This window comes from Dermacentor andersoni, chromosome 9 (assembly GCF_023375885.2).
Source record: "Dermacentor andersoni chromosome 9, qqDerAnde1_hic_scaffold, whole genome shotgun sequence".
NCBI classification, from domain to species: Eukaryota; Metazoa; Arthropoda; class Arachnida; order Ixodida; family Ixodidae; genus Dermacentor; species Dermacentor andersoni.
In genome coordinates this window covers 112,898,201-112,912,630 of record NC_092822.1, presented here as the reverse complement: position 1 = coordinate 112,912,630, position 14,430 = coordinate 112,898,201, and the positions used below count along the sequence as shown (strand labels likewise).

Here is a 14,430-nt window from a genome sequence, read left to right as displayed (position 1 = left end):
AAAGAGAGAGAGCGGGATAGAAATAGCATGTTTATTTTAGAAATCAAGCCTACAGGAAAGGCATCCCTATTTCAAAGCCTTGAGTTCGGTTCGCCTCCTGGGCACTCGATCGTGACCAGCCTAACCTGATCCTCGAGGTTGGAGCTGGCAATATTTCGCCTGACTTGTATAGAAAAATGCCTCGGAAAAAGTGAGGCGCGAACTAAACCTAGCTCTGAACGTGGCTCAGTAAATACCAATAACCTCATGAATAAATAAGAAAAGAAATCTTTCGGTTTATTGTAACAATAACTGTTGTCCAAATCCACGTCTGAGTGGCATCCCTAACCAGGAATTTTTTACGCTTGCGGCGGAAGTAATTTTAGAGCCGGGAAAATATGCGGTCAAATTTAGGCACCACCTGCACAGCATCATCAACTCTTTTGGCTATGTTTTTGGCTACTTTTCGCTCACAAAAAATATGGGTCTGGCTATTTTCGAGCTACATTTTGAGATCATTTGGCGATGTTTCGTTGGGACCATCTGGCAACCCTGCGCACAGAGAATCGTTCACGCGCACCGCCGTTTGCCGGGCTCGTTCTCCAGCGCGCGCCTGGCACGCGCAACTGAGCCTTGCCTTCGCGATCGAGCAACGCTGGATGCCTTTGCAAAGGCAACGGACAAGTCGAAGAGAGAAGACGCGCAGATCTTGTCGGGGGCCTGTTGCGCTCCGAGGCGGCCAGTGCTTTCCAGAGGGTTACCCCAGCACGAGCACCCGCACGGGGGATACTTCCCAACGTCCACGTGACCCAACAGACATGCAGGACGGCGCTAGCCAGCGCTTTGCCGGCGAGCCTCTCTTCAAGCGACGCGGCCACTGCAAGTTCACCGGAACGCTGTCGAGCCGTGAGCGAGCTGCGCTTCGAGCAAACGTTTTCTTAAGAGACGCTAAGCTTGCAACTGAATTGTATTTACTTGCCCCCGTATTCAGAAATGCATCTTAATTTGAAGCCCTTGCTTGACTTGGTTTAAACGACGCCTGTCGTCAACGCACCTAAAGAAACGCAATGAGCGTCTTCGGCAAGTTCGCACCAGGCGTCATTTATATCAAGCATGAGCTTCAAGTGAAGCTGCATTTCTGAATACGGAGGTTAGTGTACAATATAGCTGTCTTTGCCCCTTTTACGCAGTAGTCGGCACACTTGTCTAGAGCGCTAGAGCAAAGGCGCTGTCTGCCGATAACGCGTGCTTCAAGGTAGTTTGCGTGCACAGTCACGCTGCGTTAATCTTTTCCCCTCACCGGCTACTGAGGCTTCAGTAGCTCCAGTAACTTGCGACCGTCGGTGAAGGTGCGATCGTATGGGGGAGCGGAGCGCCCCTGTAACAGCTTTGCAGGCGATCGTAACGATTGAAGACTCGGTAAGCGACAAGACGTCAAAAAGATTGCTTCCATCAGCGTGAATGCGCATCGTCAGGTGCGCGCTGTCGTGCATCAATTGTTACGGCCGTCACTGCAGCTGAAAGCATGGCGTTCGAGCGCTGTCGACAAGTGTGCTAACGACTGTACAGTTTTCCTTCCGAAGGTATCATCTTCCTGCTGTAGCTTAAGAAACGCAGGTAAAAATGGGAAATGTCCTGTGACGCTAGCTTAGCGATGCCGAGCGGTGGTCGAAGACAAACCAGTTCTCATTCGAGTAGTTTCAAGTCATTACGTGGCGGCGAAACGCGGCCGAGAATTATTAAGGTGAGAGCCTTATATATCTCATCGTTCAGACGACTTTCAATGGCCTTGAGCGAAAACCGTGTCGTCGACGTCAAATCGTACACGATGACTACTCGGTGTAGTAATTTACTTACCATAACGACCCGGCATCGTGTCTTACCTGTATGCAAACGCGTATGCAACAATTTTGATGGTGCGCGGGTCACCGTTGTCATCGTGTTAAGATAGAGTTAATTCAGGTACTCGAACCGACGACCACGGTGGGAGTCGAACCCACGACTTTTTCTGGTAATTAGGCTGGAGTTAGTTAAGGCATAGTTCATTAAGGTAGGATCAATTACGGCCCTTGAACAAGTAATAATAAAAGAATGAAAGAACAAGTATTAAGAAAAACGAGAAGTAACAACTCATTTAAATGAGAATGTCAAGTAATTTATTGAATGACTCTTGAGAGCGTAGGCTTTCGCCTTCGCCCTCTTTGGCGCATGCTAAAGTGATTGTCAATTATTCATATTACAGCGAAACTGTTATACGAGGTCCACAACGGCTTTCGTGCGACAGCGTCTGCGGCATCGCATGTCGGTGTGATCGGTATCAGATGTCAGATATAAGACAGCCAAAAGACATGTGGTGAAGAGACATAACGACAAAGGTAGAGACGTATACATACGCGGCACTAGAGCCTGTGACATACACCCATATGTATTTATTTCGTATTGTGTCATTGTGCAGGGTTATGTCCTTCTCACAGCTGCAACTAGCTTAACAATGTGTTCTCCTGCAAAAGTCATCCAGAAACGCAGCTTGCGTTGGAGCCCGAAGTAGCTGTATGACCAGGCGTATGCGACAATGCGCAGCTGGACGCCGGCATCGTTTGCGCCGGCGCGGCAAATCGGGACTAGCGTCGGTGATGTATGGTGCAGAAAATAAAGCAGGTAAGATGTTGACGCACGTAGTATCGCTCTTTATCCCTGTTTTTGTCGTCTAACCACTGCTACAAAGTGATCAGTCGGCGCCAAACGTCCCTACGTACGCGCAGAACGCCCCTCTTTGGTCGGGACGCGCACGTAAAGTGAACGTGAGCACCGGAAATTACGCTCGAATGTACGGTGAGGTCATGTATAAATAGACCTCTCCCGGCCTACGACACGTCAATTCACTCACGTTGTTTTCCAGTACAAGCGGGAGTGTTTGGTTGGCAAAATGCACGCCGCACGCACGTTAGTACGCTCTTACAGCTTTGTGTGTGAGAGCGAGGGGCGAGAGAGGCAGACAGCTGTGCCGCGCCGAGAACGGGGCAGTTGTCAGGCAGCTAATCAGTGTTTGGGAAAAGTATGCCAGTGAGAGGCTCGGTGGGGTACGAACAAAATAAGTCAGTTCTAGCTCCGCATTCATTATTCGAAAATGGCCAAGATGGCTTATACTCCCGAGGAAGAAGCCGCCCGACGTCAGCGCCAGCGAAAGCTTGCGCATGCTACGGAAGAGTTCCCGATGTAGTTGTCGGGTATTTCGACATAATCGTTTACTGGAGAACTGGATTGTAGAATACAGGCGTGCAAAGTTTGGATCAGCACGTTTTAGCAATGCGTGGGGCAAGCAGCCAACTACCGTTATGGGCACCTGCGTTGACTTGGTCTTCGCGAACGTGATTTACCTGCAAATAGGAGCGCCGCTCGCTGTATACCACAGCGATCATAAAGCCATGCTTATGAAGTCTAAGCGGCGACAAGGGCGGCAGGAGCCCACGCGACACACTGCAACACAAGCTGCATTGGTGAGGCAAGATCAAGCAACGCAAACGGAACGCCACGATAACGAATGAGGTAGAACGCAAACTTAAAAAAAGATACGGCCAGTGTTCCACTCCATGAAAACAAATAGACCAGCTCCGCGGTTCCAACAGTTTTCACAGAGTACAACTGGCCATAATTTTTATTTAATATTGTACTTGGGGGGGGGGGGGGGGGGAATTGTGCGCGTACGCCGAGCCGGTTGGTCATGCCGGCACGCTGTTACGCGCTTGCATGGGTAAATCGCACGACGAGTGGCAGTGGGATCGGCTTTTTTTGAGATTCCCAATACACGAGAAGCAGCGACAAACAAGGTGCGTGCGGGAAATACCCCGCGACAAATGGTAGCCGTCAGACGCCGACTAAATATGCTGATTTCACTCGCACTTTTCTCAAAATATCAAACTATGTGGGTGCTCAATTAGCAGTGTCCTGCTGCTTACAGCGCGAAGACAGCAATGAACCGCCGGGACAAATGCGGTCACGTTCACGTTTACGTTATGAAAACAGCCATTGATACTTACTCTGCTCTCTACTTCACATATTGCATTTGATTAGCGAGAATTACGTGAGCTGCTGTTCGCTACTGTAGTGAACAAGCAATTAAACCTCCTGCCGCATCGACTGATGCCCATGTCACACGGGCACTATCGATGCGGCCGAGCCAGATCCAGATTGAGTGCTACCAAACGAGCATTTCTAATCGCGATTTTGCTTGATCCAAAATAATTCAATCACGATCTAGCTTCTTCATCGTGATCCTGGATGTCGATCATCTGCAACCTCAATGCTCAGTGAGCATCCGCCGTGCGGATGTAGAGGTTTCGGTGTTGCGCTGCTAAGCCCGTAGGCGCCGGATCAAACCCCCGCTGCGGCGGCTATATTTCGATAGGGGCTGGATAAACAGGACTTCACTTGTACAAAATACCAGATGATCACCCCGGCTCTTCTCAACATCATTGTCGCCGAGGCCAGTACTACGGTGTAAGACGTTATCAGAAAAGGTGGTGCAATAATGAGCGTGGAACCGAGTGATCTTGCCCCTTTGGACAAGGCAAGGCCTTCCTACTAACTGCAACACAACCATAGGCGCGACTTCGGCTCTCATTAATCTGCCAGATGCACGTGTAAAGCTCACTTCACTGCAAATGCAACAGTCAGGAGCAGAAAGCTCTTGGAAATGCTCTTGCTAACTACAAAAGAGCTCAATCACCAGTGGAACCTGAACCATTTGACGATACTTCGTATAGAGTTACTACATGGCTTGATTTGTATGAGTACACTTAGGAACATAACTGATGCACTGTTATTTATCGCATGTTTAACATGAGGAATTACGTTGGTGGAAACGCTAAATAAATGATTAGACTCTCGCATCATAGAGCACAAGCAGCCGCGGAAAGTATTGAAAGAGTGCATTCTGTGTGCTTTTCGAGGAAATACATTTGAGACTATAACCAGAAAAATGGTCTTTTGAAATACCTTTTCGCAAAGCGCCGGCTATTGCAAATAGCGAAACCCAGTCTTCGAGGGTCATTAGTAGCACCACTTATGATGCTCGGAATGAGAAACGAATGTCGGGATCAAGTCCAAGTCAGGTCGCCTTCCGCCGTAGATGACTTTCTGTACTCACTAAGATATGTCACTCTCTTAGACTTATCATCTGCAGTCAAAGCCGCTTTTCCGACGGCAGCGCAGGTGGTAGAAAAATCGAGAGAGAGAAAAGTGCGCAATAAGTCAACGTAAGTGAATTATTGCGATACAACATGTTTTCAAAGGAGCTTGAAAGTATATGCGGAGCCAGTTAAGAAGTCAAGCTGCTAGGATGATCAAGCATTCAAACTGTCGGCTCAAGGCCGGGGCTTCAGAGCCAGTAGCCAGCTGAGGCTCTCAGAGATGACACAGGGTGGAAGAGCCATTCAAGAGATGACGTTCACTGCCCGAAGCCCCACACAATCTGGACTGCTTCCTTTTATGGTGACCGCCATCCCCATAAAACAAAACAAAATGTATTTCTAGTTAAGATAAATGTTGTTTTTGTCCTTATGCTTGTAAATGGACGCAAAATGACAACACTCGTTGACACTGGCGCATGAATCAGCATAATAAAGGAATGAATTGTGCACGAAGCCAAGGCTAACTATGAAAAGTCAGTTCGAGTCTATAGCTATGATGGAGCCTCGCAAGAGTTCAGTTCAGGAACAATGAGATTACGACAAAATGTTCGATATTCTCTGGGGTCGAATTTGATTTTCTGCGGTCGCGAGCAGACGGGAAGCTTTGGAAGATTAATATATTGTGGAGTGACGTCATCACTACGGATGAACACGGTGTAACTGGAAATAGTATCCAGAAAAATAAGAACTATTACATGTTCTAAAGATGTTTCTTCTGAGTTCTCGGAACGCATATGTGTAGGGAAATTTCCACCACCTACAAGTACTATGAAGTTCCATTTGAGTTATGAGTAAAAATCCTTATATCATAAGTCAAGGAAAAACATACTAGCTTAAAGCAAGAACTTCAAAGAATGCTCGATTCTGGTATCATTAGGCCATCAACCTCACCATTTGCTTCACCAGTCACCACTGTATTTAAGGAAGACGCATCACTCCGCTTATGCACAGACTGTAGAATAATTAACAAATGAACAGAACTCTTTTCTATGCCCCGCATAAAAGAAATCATTGATGAGACAGGTGCCTGCAAATGTTTGTCAGAATAAACCTATTTAAATGATACTAGCAGGTCCCATTAAAAGAAGAAACCAAGAAATTCACAGCAATTCTTACACCGTTTCATATATATGAGTACAGGAGCCTTCCATGTGGGAAACAAAATTCGGGGCCTGATTCCAACAGATGATGAATTCTGTTCTAAAAAAAAACAACAAAGGAAATTTCTGCAACGTCTACATTAATGATGTCATAGTGTACTCGATAAAAAGGGTTGACCACGTGATACACTTAACCGAAGTTCTTAAATAACATAGTAAAGTTAAACTGAAAATAAATATAACGACAAGTGAATTATTTGGCAGGAGGTAGTGTTCATGGGCAGGGTTTTTGATGGAAGTAACAGAAGCACAAATGAAGAAAACGTGCAATACATCTCGCAGCTCGTCAAACCGTAGGACCTGCACTCTCTCCGATGATTCTCAGGATTGACAGGACACTTCCGAGCCTTTAACAAAAACTACGCCGCAATGACTCCACAGCTTTAACACAAAAGGACGTTTCCTTTATATAGTCCGAATAATTCGGTGGATGCTATGTTGAGCTCATGCAGACCATTTCATCAGACCCTATACTGACACTGCCCGCCTTCAGTTTGCCTTTAGAATTGTACACCGACGCTTTACGCTATGAAATGGACACTGTTCTTCATCAACGAGACTCGCGCAAGCCCAGCGGGAGGCAACAAGTTGTTGGATATTACTCTTAGATGCTTTCCAAATCCCATGTGAATTACGCAACTGCAGAAAAAGAAGCTTTCGCAGTAGTCGTGGTTTAAGACATTTGAAGAGCTACTTGGAAGGCCGCAATTTAGGCTTTTCACGAACTACCAAGCCTTGAGGCACCTTCTTGAACTAGCTTCAGCCTAAAGGAAGAGTAGCCTGATGAATCAGCGAGATCCAACAATTGACCTTCGATGTGCTTCATCGCCCAGGAATAAAACATCTAGATGTAGATGCGCTGTCAAGACTGCATGTTCACCAGGCAGCGAGCGCCGAAAGCGTAAATTTGGCCAAGTTATGGAAGGAAACAGAAAACTTAGAAGTGAAGAATGTACGGGTGTATTACATGGGGCATGTGTTCCAACTATACTCGGGCTCCATTACCTTAGTCTTGAGTCAGGTGAGCACGACTGCTTTTGGAGAACTCACCGAAAATTGACCCAAACATTCACATCGAAAAACATGAGAACCGGTGCGGCTAGATGCTTTAAGACTTGCCATGAGTCCCGGCACAACTATGCAAGGCACAACTCAGACTTAGAAAGAACCTCATGGTCTTGCCGATCCACTCTGACATTCCATAAGAGTCAGTCCACGTTGACTTCGATGAACTTAAAAAAAAGGGATGGAGTACGAAGGACCCAATCATTTTCCGTGGCAGTAGGCGAATGCTACATGTTTATGGCTGCTGAGCCCAGCAACGAAGACGCGAACTGCCTCATTTCACGCCTTGAAAGAGGTGTAGTATGAATGCCAAAGTCGTGGTAGCTGACAACTGTCCCACTTTTCGTAGCGACAAAGCTTCGTGCTTGGGCCCAGAAACGCTGCATCGTACAACTTTTTACTGCGTCATACCATTCAGGTGCCAATTCCCTAGCAGAGAAAGTTATACGTGACTTGAAAACGTTCTTGGCTCTTTACGCTGACTTTAGGGCGGATGGAAGTGTACCTTGGAAGTGGCTGTTCCAGATGAAAACCATCTCTACACTCAAATTTAGGATGCAGCCCCCAAACTTTGGGGAGCGACGTCAGTCCAAGGTATAATCCATAGAGACGCGATTTCGGTGAAAAACAGCCTTGATTCAAACCCAATTCTATGGCCCGTAAATTGTTGCCAAAACTGCGAGGCAACAGGACATTCTCAAAACAGTTTGTTATGAAGAACTGAGAGGCAAGAAAGAAGCTTCACTTCGAAACGTTATATTACATATCGTCCATGGAGAGATGAAGACAGAAGTCGAGGAGGATATAAGGTTTCCTGGTCAGGAACGGAAGCACATGAAAATGAAGCAGGATGTCAAGGCTGTCAAGGAAGAGAAGACGGAGACTAAACACGGAGGCTGAATATGACGATTTGGCAATCGTATTAAATGCGCGAAGGCTCGCAGCTTTCGGTACCTTCTACATAATGTACAGTGATTTGCGATCCATAGAAATTAGGCAGATTAAGAATGTGGTCACCTGCGTGCATAAAATAAGCAGTTGGGGTCGGTACTTGCGTACATGTTGCAGTAGGTACATGATTCCGGGCAGCGCAGAACCTCAAACAGGGCGTGTGGCGAACCTAACTAGAATTTAGTGACTGAAAACGTTTGGATAAATTTAAACGAAAAATGCGATAACTCTACTGCTACACTCCACAATGGCAATGTAAAACCAAGTTTGTCAGGTTTTTTGTATACCCAGGTTCGTTCTTTTAAAATGAATGCATGGCACGCGTTTTCTGTCAATGGCTGCAGTGCAGCGCTCCTGCGTGCATAAGCTAAACGTTCCTCCTATTTGAATGCTTTCTTTCCATCCTTGCTGTTCTTGGGCCGAATTCACGAAACATTTAGTTCTGGGCATTGGCAGGACGCCTTCGCTAATGATATGTCTGACATCGCGATTGGCGAAAACCTGCTCGTAAAGCATTTCTGGCGTAACAAACGTTTTACAAATACGGATCATGTTCGTCCCGCAATCACGAACCACTACCGAGTCGCACAGATTTCTTAGAAAAAAGTTGCTGTCGTGCTAGTTGGTAACTAATAATGGTAAAACATATATGTAAAGACATTATATATATATATATATATATATATATATATATATAGTAGTTGCCGTAATGCACAGTTTCATATTTTCCTGACCTGCTATGCTTTACTGAAAGCTTTACTGCATTCATTAAAGTCTACTTTTCCCCTACAATGATTTCCTTGAACGTAGACAGAGCGTGACAGTTTATTTAGAGTTGTAGAGCTCTCTTTTTTTTTTCAGGGTTCAAGCAATGGTGGCAAGCGCTGCTTCAGATGGAGACCTGCGTTGAGGGTTTGTTCGGGCCATGCTGATTGTGACATCTGTTTCCTTACCTTTTTTTTTTATCCTGCCATATTTTGTTTCCAGGGCGAGAAGGCTATAAAGAGTTTGGTGATTGCGATAGCGGAGGATACAAGTCATGTTTGCAAGCGCGTCAGTGGCACGTTCACAAATATTTCGTTTTCTACATGTGCCATTTCCTAATTACTTACTGCACCTACTGAATGTTCTTTTGATCCGTATAATACGTACTATTTCTTTTACAGTGGTCCTGCTTCGGTTTTATGTCAGATTAGTGGTTTGTCGTGCATCTGTATTGCTATTTATTTGAATACATAAATATACTGTTTAACTGTAGTAAGATCTCTGCTATAAACTCGTTGGTCACTTCGGGTCTGGACGTATTTCAAACTGTGACATTTAGTACGTTCTCTAACACTGATAACGATAAGAGCTAGCTAGCTTTTGAGTGTTGAAATTTCACATTACAAGGGAAGTAAGAGGCACACGAAGGCATAGGCGATATAGTACTGTTAAGAGGAGGCATATCTTTATCAGCCTTACAGAATACAAGAGCCGGCAAAAGAAGGAAATGTAAGGATTTAAAGCAATAGGCACTGCGCATTGTGCAATAGATATACAAGTGGCTGTCACACGTGAACCTGGGTAAGTTTATCATTTCCTGACTGATTCAGAAGCAGCATTGTCGCAACGTTTGTTCGTATGTGCAGGCAAGCACATGACATTTTAAAGTTTTTATCTACATTTTGGTTTTCATTACAAAGCTTTTGCTATGGAAGATCGAGCTCGCAAGGTTCACTGAGGGCAATCGCCCGCCATCGCGAACCCTAAGCTCACGATTGTGTTGGTGACATGCTTTCTACCTCATCGGCTTGGTACCTGTGGTATTCATCTAAGGAGTACGAGGTTACGGGAACATATAAGAGCTGAGACGACCTTATAACAGGCTATACTTAAAACCACTTCAATGAACGCTTGCTTTGAAGTACACTAGTTACGAAGAGTCCGCCAGTCAGTCCGCCAATACAATACTTCAGTCCAGCAATGCAAAATTCATGATAGCGCAAAGCACACTCAGACACTAAACGGCAGCATCAACGCGAGATCGTAACTAGCAGTACTCAGTTAACGAAGCAGTGAATGCTTTCTGCGTCAATGCGTGGAGGTGGTCACTAAACGTTACTAACGGAAAGTGTTTACAAAGGACCCTTTCCTTCCCTTGTCCCTTTTCCAATTATACTTGCATCGCATGCCGACGTGTGTACGCTGATCTGTAAGCGTGAACGTCGAGGGTACATACAGAAGAGTTCTATTGCTGAAAACCACCATAGTGTCATGCATACGTGATTAGGTTGTTTTCGCGTCTGTAGTCGTAATTTCAAACGCAGTGGCAAATTTATTGTCTTTTTTTCTTTCTTTCCAGGATCTTCGTCATAAGAATCATGGAAGTTGACGCAGTCCCAACACCACACAAGTTATTTTGGGAGCCTGAGAAATACTTCCGTCAATACGAACGCTTCTGTGCTGAAATAGATGTTTCAAGTGTCCGTAGCATCGCGCGAAAGAAAGTCATGTGCATTTAGGGCGGACTTCGCGTAGCGCCATATGTGCTTGAAGTAGTATTTGTTATTTCCGCGATGTGTTTTCTGTACTATTTGGCTCATTTAAACCACGCTTTTTACAGTGTTGTCGCTGTAGGCTTGCAGCGCACGTACCGAGCTTAAAACTGATGGCATATCTAACGCTAAATTTTTGGGCGAAACTATATTCTGCTGTCAATTGATTTGTTGTTGTTTCTTGAGGATTTTTATGTGTTTTATGTTTTCAGTTTTCACTCATGGATTCAGTGTATTCGTTTGCACATTGTATTTGCGAATGTGTACTATACTTGTTCGTAAGAATTCTTTCTTGGTGTGTTTGCTGTCTAGCTTTCGGTTCATTTCCTATATGTGTTTCAGCGGTGCCATTGTCCGAAACAAACATAGAATCTATTTTCGGCGAGTGCCTTTTACCGGGTAGCGGAGGAGAGCACACGGCGGCAACCGTTCTCCCTCAATGCGATACACCAGCGTTTACATGCATTGTGCAGTACATTTGCCTGTCTCGACCTATCATGGCCTTTTACACTACTGCTAATCGCCTTTCTGGTGCACTGCCGCCGTGTAATTGGATGCGATGTATTAGACATGTGTTGCAATACGCCACTTGTCGCATTAATGTAAACGCAGCATTTAGTAGCCTTCGTAAGTGCTCTCGTACTGAACGAATTGGGAACTGACAATTAAGGAACATAAGAAACTGGTCAATAACATACACCTCCTCTTTTCCTTCGATACATCTACATCTTGTATTGCGCGCATACTTGCCTCTCGCTCTTCTCTAGCTGTGTTGTTCTTAAGCTATCCTGTATAAATCGGTGGTCTCGAAACCCACGCGCCAGCAACAGTTCTGTCTGCGTGGCAGAGACCAATCTCGAAGGCTCTGCTTTGGTGACTTCATGCGCCAGAAGAAATTAATACGCCACACGGGACTTGTTTTGGATACCACCTATTGAGACGAGCCTTGCAAGCGCATTGAAGTATAGAGTGATGACGTAAATTGGGGCTGCGCTTACAGCTAAAAAGAAGTAGAGAAAGCGATCGTGCCGTGCGATTCCGGTCACTCAGGCATTCCCGCGTAAGACAGCCGTAAGTGTACTGCGTTGGACTGTTCTTGAATAGCACTGATTGGTTCAACTGAAAAATGTTGCGAGCGACCTGGGGTGCAGCAGGCACTTTTTACCAAATGATCGATTTGTGATCGTCAGTTAACTACCGTATTTACTTTACGGTTTGTCAGTGTGAACCTTCGAAGAACTCTGAAGAGAAAAATCATTTCACTTGTATTAGTAAATTGACTTTATACAATGCCAAAAAAGCCACTCTTATCAGTACAACAGGCTTGGCAAGCTAGAAAAGTCACAAAGCACGTACGATTGTTGGAGATGCCACCATGAAGTTTTGCACACCACCTGTTCGTGACGTCATAAATTTTGACTGCCTGTGCTAGTGCCCAGTTTTGATTTTTTTTCGGTAAAGAATGGAGTACATCGTATCTCTCATCGTATCCCTGCAAATGTCAGTCGATTGTTTTGAGGTCGCCTTGGAATTTGCGCCGCGCTCACGAAACGCGAAGCAACAGAAAAGGAAAAGTGCGTGGGGCACGCGCTGTCCTTTTCTGCCGTTTCCGGTTTTGTGAGTGCTGAAAAAATTACAAGATGAACGCTTACCAGCTCGTTCAGTTTTCTAATCTTAATTTCGATAACATTTCCAACCCCTTCGTAAAATTCTTCACCGTGCACTATTGCCTCTACCTTTTTTTAGCCTTTCTATTTAGAACACAATCTCCGTAATTTCAGGCGAAGCAGTTGCTGCTGGAGAGGGCAGTGGCCGTCGACGCAAGAAGGTCGGCAAGTCCAAAGCGTGGAGAGGAGGAACAGAAAGGGAGAAAGGTGCTTCCTCCGTGGATGGACGTAAAAGCACCGCTCGTAAAGAAGGCACACAGAGTGGCGTTCCGTATTGCTGCCAGCTGTGTGCCCATGTGTCGGAGAGCTCGCGGACATTGAAAAAACACAGAGCCACACACATCGCCGAGACAGTGTTGCAGTGTCCTTCGTGTACCGCGACATTTGCGTCTGTCCAGACCTACAATCGTCACGTGCGCGGACACGCTGGTGGAAACCAATACGAGTGTAGCGTCTGCACATTTTCAACCGCCTACAAGACGTCACTGGAGTATCACATGAAGACGCACACGGGTGACAAGCCTTTCACCTGCGCGATGTGCCCGTATGCCGCTAGGAGCCAAAATCACCTCAAAAAGCATGTACGCACGCACACGGGCCACAGGCCGTACAAGTGCTTGAAGTGCCCGTATGCTGCCTCGCAGAGCAGCCACTTGAAGCGGCACATGAGCCGGCACACTCGAACATGACTTCGGTTTAACGCTCCAAAATATATAAATGCCATTTGTGAAATGATAACGTTGCGTTGTGCTTGTAATAAAAAAAGTAATGTAACTTGAAAACAACTTTCTGCATTGTTGTCATGTGTTTTTTATGGCCATGTCGAGAGACTAGAGCACAAGGACTACGCAGGCGAGTTTTTATTGTTGCATGTAAATGTTTGTGTGCGTGTAGGATTAAATTATTTGTATAAATGTTGCGGCTTTCGGGCATTTGTAATTTGCGCTGCCCCACAACTTGGGCCTTAGGTACACACTACTACAAACACTACCTTTAGACACTTCGGAAATGAAGCAAATAAAAGTTATGCCTGGCAGTCGGTTTTCTTTTTATGGGGTCATGGCACTTCCCAACGTATTCCAAATTCATTTTTCAACCATGTGGCATTTCTTTCAGGTACAGCCAGCTTTCGGTTTTGTGTGCTTACGGCATTAGCAGTAGTCGTAGAGGCGCCTGCCACCATCACTGGACAAAGAAATGCCGCACCCTTCTCTATCACGTAATTTTGATAAACCGTCGGCGGATCATTGTCGAAGACTTTCAATAACCTCCCTATAGATCAGGTGACACAGTCGTATGCTGCTGGGGGCAATAATTGGTTAGCTTTATCGCATATTCCTATTGCGTCGCGCTGCTGAGCTTGAGGTAGCTGGTTTGGATTCCTGCCGTGGAGCCCGCATTTCTAAGGGAGCGAAATGTGGAAACGCTTGTGTAAGAGATTTAGGTGCACGTTAAGGAACCCCGTGTGTGCAGAATTTATCTGAAGTCTCTCCCTATGGTGTGCCCCAATCAGATTTTGGTTTGGCTCGTAAAACCACACATTTTAATTGTCAATGCGAGCAACATTCTTCACGTATTTCAGGTAGTTCGAGCCTATTCGTCTCTCTAACCATTTACTCTGACCCTTGACCCAAGTTGTCTACTGACTTGAGCCATTGGCTAAATGCTCACGGTGGTAAAGCCGTCGTGATCGTTCCATCGTTCAACTTCGCCATCTGCACGGTCGCTCGTGCCGTGAAAAATTTGGAAGGCTATTTCCGAATTCATTGCGATCCCCTTTCTCCTTTCTCGTCCTTGCTTTTAGCTCACTGGCGGTAAGAAGCGTTGCGCAAGGAAAGCGCATGATTTGGGTTATTTGTTGCGTTCCCCCACCGACAGGTGC

At 45.7% G+C, this 14,430-nt stretch overlaps 1 long non-coding RNA gene across 2 annotated transcripts; it reads left to right on the top strand.

The window, feature by feature from the left end:
- The first annotated feature begins 554 nt into the window (after positions 1–554).
- LOC140213123 (uncharacterized) lies at positions 555–12,749 on the top strand. Of its 2 annotated transcripts, none has more exons than XR_011890078.1 (3): positions 555–885; positions 2,435–2,637; positions 10,689–12,749. It is a non-coding gene; the product is annotated as an uncharacterized lncRNA (long non-coding RNA). The 2 variants fall into 2 exon arrangements; XR_011890079.1 differs by lacking the exon at positions 555–885 and adding an exon at positions 2,096–2,354.
- The last annotated feature ends 1,681 nt before the right edge of the window (positions 12,750–14,430 follow it).